Below are 5,791 nucleotides of genomic sequence, written 5' to 3' on the forward strand. Positions count from 1 at the left end.
CAATAGCAATAAGACAATATAAGGAGATCAAGGTGATTCGAATTGGAAAGGATGAAGTTAAACTTTCGTTATTTGCAGACGATATGATAGTGTACATAAGTGACCCCAAAAACTCTACCAAAGAACTCCTACAGCTGATAAGCACCTTTAGTAACGTGGCAGGATACAAGATCAACTCCAAAAAATCAGTGGCCCTCCTATACACAAAGGATAAAGAAGCTGAGAGGGAAATCACAGAAACATCACCTTTCACGATAGCCACAAATAGCATAAAATATCTTGGGGTTACCCTAACCAAGGAAGTGAAAGACCTATTTGACAAGAACTTTAAGTCTTTGAAGAAAGAAATTGAGGAGGATACCAGAAAATGGAAAGATCTCCCTTGTTCTTGGATTGGGAGGATCAACATAGTAAAAATGGCAATTCTACCAAAAGCAATCTATAGATTCAATGCAATCCCCATCAAAATCCCATCAAACTTCTTCACTGACCTTGAGAAAACAATAATCAAGTTTATATGGCAAAACAAAAATCCCAGGATAGCCAAAACAATCTTATACAATAAAGGAACTTCAGGAGGCATTACCATCCCTGACTTCAAACTCTATTACAGAGCTACAGTATTGAAAACAGCTTGGTATTGGCATAAGAACAGAGAAATCGACTTTTGGAATCGAATAGAAGACCCGGGTATTAACCCACAAACCTATGAGCACCTAATTTTTGACAAGGGAGCTAAAGGTATGCAATGGAAGAAGGAAAGCATCTTTAACAAATGGTGCTGGCATAACTGGATGTCAACCTGTAGAAGGATGAAAATAGATCCATATCTATCACCATGCACAAAACTCAGGTCCAAATGGATTAAAGACATCAACATTAATCCGTCCACTTTGAACCTGATAGAGGAGAAAGTGGGAAGTAGTCTACAAGATATAGGCACAGGAGGCCTCTTCCTAAGCAGGACCCCAGCTGCACAGACAATAAGAGAAACAATAAATAAATGGGATCTACTGAAACTGAGAAGCTTCTGTAAAGCAAAGGACACTGTCAGTAAGACAAAAAGGCTGCCTTCTGACTGGGAGAAGATCTTCACCAACCCCTCATCAGACAAAGGTCTGATCTCCAAAATATACAAAAAACTCAAGAAACTAGGCACTAAAACCCTAATTAACACAATTAAAAAATGGGGGTACTGAACTGAACAGAGAATTCACAACAGATGAACTTCGAATGGCCAGAAGACACTTAAGGTCATGCTCAACCTCCTTAGCGATCAGGGAAATGCAAATCAAAACAACTTTGAGATACCATCTTACACCTGTCAGAATAGCTAAAGTCAAAAACACCAACGATAGCCTATGCTGGAGAGGATGTGGGGTGAGGGGAACACTCATCCATTGTTGGTGGGAATGCAAACTTGTGCAGCCACTGTGGAAATCAGTGTGGCGGTTTCTCAGGAAACTGGGAGTCAATCTCCCTCAGGACCCAGCAATTCCACTCTTGGGAATATACCCTAGAGATTCCCTAGCATACTACAAAAGCATTTGTTCAACTATGTTCATAGCAGCACTATTTGCAATAGCCAGAACCTGGAAACAGCCTAGGTGCCCCTCAATAGAAGAATGGTTAAAAAAGGTGTGGAACATATACACATTAGAGTTTTACTCAGTGGTAAAAAATAATGACATCTTGAATTTTGCATGCAAATGGATGGACATAGAAAACGCTTTACTGAGTGAGGTAAGCCAGACCCTAAAAGAGGAACACGGTATGTATTCACTCATAAGTGGATTCTAACCATAATTTAAAGGTCTTTGAGCCTATTATTCGTGATCCTAGAGAAGCTAAATAAGAAGACGAACCTGATGACGAATATTTAGCTATCTGCCAGGAGGTAGGAAATAGTCAAGAGTCCCAGGTAACCTTGGGTGCATGGGGGGGGTGGGAGGGTTGTTGGAAGGGGAGAGGGTTAGAGAGAAGGGAGTAGGGGAGGATTGGAGAAAGCTCGGTTGACCGGGATGGGGGGAAGGGTGGAAGGATGAATATGCGATCAGGGAAGAATATATTTCAACTAAGGGAGTCATTTTAGGGTTTATAGGAAACTTGATTGTATATGGGATCCCAGGTCCAAGGAGAGATCCCCAGATTGTTCTCTGGACAGAGGAGAGGGTGCCTGAACCGGCCTTGGCCCATAACCATACTGATGAATATTTTGCTTATCACCATAGATCCTGCATCTGGCGATGGATGGCGATACAGACGGAGACCCACATTGGAGCACCGAACTGAGCCCCCAAGGTCCAAATGAGGAGCAGAAGGATGAAGAAAATGACGAAGGACTGCGAGGGATGCTATCACCCACTGATACAAGGGGCCGGATCTAATGAGAGTTTACCAAGGGCAGTTGGACTGCGACTTAACTAGCACGTGATCCAACCAGATTCTCTGATGGTGGCTGGCCCGAGTCTTTCTGAGAAGCCATTGACAATGACACTGGGGCTAGTTTCCTCTGCATATACTGGATTTTTGGGATCCAGTCTGTTTGGATACTCACCTTCCTGGACCTGGAGGGAGGTGGGGACGAACTTGAACTTCCTACAGGGCTTGAAACTCTGACTGCCCTTAGGGACAAAGAGGGAGGAGGAGAGGGAGGGGGGAGGAGTGGGAGGGTGTTGGGAAGAGGGGCGTAAATGGAAACTTTTAAAATTTAATAAAATTACTAAAAAAAAAAGAAAAGAAAAACAAAACACATCATCTCATCAAATATAAACCACAGTCAATCTTACACCATCTCAGCCCATCACTGTCTCAAATGGTATTGCAGAAAATAATGTCCTCCAATCTTGTAGGATATTTTTGATGAAATTTGAACTGAGTTATAAAATGCTTTTCTTTGGGCTGTTCCCACCCCAAGAAAAAACTGTGCTGTTACCCTCTGAACAGAGACTCTCCCTAGAGCTGAGTTCCCCACACAGCACTGCTGAAGGAGCATGCAGAGCCCAGTTGGTACTTCAGCCTGATGATTGCATTCATGCATATGTAGTACCTGTTCTGGGGCTGAGCGGCAGCTACTCATCTCTTGTCCCTCAGGATCATAGTTCTTCTGAAGGAGAAACCAGAACTTTTATTTGCAAAACGAGAAGCAAATAAATGGCAACTGAGATCTATCTCACAGGAATGAAGTATTTCTCAAGAGTCTACTTTCTCTACACTATTTCATTTATGGAATGTACCTACTTCCTAACAGTGCCCTAGACTGGGACTCTGGTCTCTTACTCTGTAGTTTCAGGTTGTTTGTCTCCAGCTCTGCAATTGTGACTCAGGACAGAAGAACACCCAGTTCCTTCAGTTCCATTGCCAGAGTATCTTCAGGTGGCATGAGTTTTAATTCTTCCTGCACTCTTTCTGAAGACCTTCCAATGTATGAAATAGGCTGACTTTCTGGTGTCAGCTTCAGGAGGTGCTGGAGACCCAGGTGATATTGTTGCACCTGCAGGAAGGACTCTGAGGGACAATCTCCACTTTAATGAACTCAGATCAATTTCTATATATATGAAACTGATGAGAGACTTTGTTTCCTGTGCAGTTCCTTTGACTTTCTTATAAAATACATGATTCAGAAAAGTCACCTGTGATATTCTTGGTCATACCCATAGAAAGAGCCTGTGCCATGCATGGGCACCAGGGGCCAGGAGATATTAGCAATTCCACTAATACAACTCTCTCTCTCTCTCTCTCTCTCTCTCTCTCTCTCTCTCTCTCTCTTTCTCTCTCACTCTCTCTCTCTTTTGTGTATGTGTTTGTGGTGTCTGTCCCCCTCTGTCACTTATGTCTGTCTCTCTGTCTCTGTCTGTCTTGTCTTTCTCCCTCTGTGTACCTGCGTATGCTGTCAATTAAAATGAATTCATTGGCAACCTTAACAGTTACCATTCAGTGAGGCAACTTTGTGTCAAAGGAAGAAAACAAAGGACAAAATCTTTTTCAGACAGATCAGAGTGCACAGTGTAGTAGCAGTGAGCAGTGAGAGCAGAAAAGAAAACTGGAAACAGTGTTATACTCAGTAATATACTGAAGGGAGTTACAGATCCCAACACCAGAAACTGTCTGGAAATGAATAAACATGACTTCATGTTAAGGAATGATAAAACAAATAGTTGTAATGTAAAACAGCTTTAGTTAAAGGCTGTGAAATCTTGATGGCTACACATATGTGTACTACAAAGAGACCACGGGTTGCATGAAAAAGTTCATTCATCCAGGCCAGATACAAAATATGTTTATTGTCTCTTTATCATCACCTGGAAAATAAAAATTGTAATTGAGGTGCATTTGGTAAAGAATAGCCTGCAAAATGTTTTACTTTTTGAGTGTAATTTAAAACTCTAGAGCTCACAGGCCCTACTGGGAATTACTATTGTCATTTTGCTAAATGGTCAGGTCAAACCACCTTCTACGTTTGTGTTTATACTCAAAGCCTCCACTTCAGTTGAAGCATGTGTCTCAGGAAGTTTCTATAATGGGGGATTTTCATAGTATTTTATTTTTCATTTAGTGTTAGTATTAGTAATCCATCCCCACTTTCCTTCTTCCACCCACTTACCTGAAAATTCCACTTTTCTTAACAGGTGAATATCCACTATATAAACGCACCATATTTTCACAATTCGCTCATCAGGTGATGGGTATCTACAGTGTTTCCAGTTCCTAGTGATTATGAATGGAGCATTAATGAACATAGAAGAATGAATATCCCCATAGAAAGATATAGACTTTTGATTAAATCCTAAAGAGTCATGTAGCTAGATAGTGTGGAAGATCTATGGTCAGCATTCGGGGGAACCTCCATGCTGATTTCCATATTGTGAATGTCCATTTGCATTCACAACAGCAATGAGTAAGTTTTCTCCCTCATGACATCCTTTCAGCTGGTGTCCTGGCTCTCCTGCTCCATTTGTGTGGTGTTCACCAGCCTTAGGTGTAACAATTGAATTGTAGATGTATTAACTGGCACTAGAAGCTACACAGACATTCATTTTCTGCATTTTGACCAGTTTTCAAACACTGCAGTAGCTTCTATCTGCTTCAAAATGAAATTTCTTTCATTAGGACTGAGACATACACTTATGTGCATGTATAATTACATGTATTTAGAATATAATTAGAAGCTGCATTGATTTAGGAAAGTGGCCACTGTAGGTTCTCTAGGGTCTATGAACTCTTCATAAGTGGGTAGTTAACTAGGTTTACAGTACTGGGCCTAATATCCTTCCTATTGAGTGGACTTTATGCCCAATAATATATATATCAGCTTTTACCAGGGTGAAAGTGCTACTACTGCACTATGGTAGATATATTGCCATTGAGGTCATTGTTTTGGTTCATAGTCTTTACGACTTGGTAGGACTATTTATTACCTTTATCCTTTGGAATCTTGAATATACTATGAGAACTTGTTTTTAAATGAGTGTCTTTAGATCATTTCTAGGTAAATTCCTCCAAGGCCTGTGTCTGAAAGATGTGGTACTCTTAGCAAAACGGTCTTACTTTCAAATTCTATGAACCAATCAAGGGTAATGGAAGTAGTCTGTTTTGTTTGGAAGAGACTCTTAAAGCCCCTTACTAGCAACTTGAAGGGAAGTTTTCATGCTTGACACTGGGGCTATTATTAGATTTAGCCTTTATTCTAGGTCCATCAAGCACTCATCTCGAGATTCTGTTCTGTGCTCTGCCACTTGAAGTAGATTTTGGGAGTTCAGGAATGCAACTTAACATTTTAACATTCTATTTT

The sequence above is a fragment of the Myodes glareolus genome, chromosome 12 (assembly GCF_982192425.1).
Source record: "Myodes glareolus chromosome 12, mMyoGla1.1, whole genome shotgun sequence".
Classification (NCBI taxonomy): domain Eukaryota; kingdom Metazoa; phylum Chordata; class Mammalia; order Rodentia; family Cricetidae; genus Myodes; species Myodes glareolus.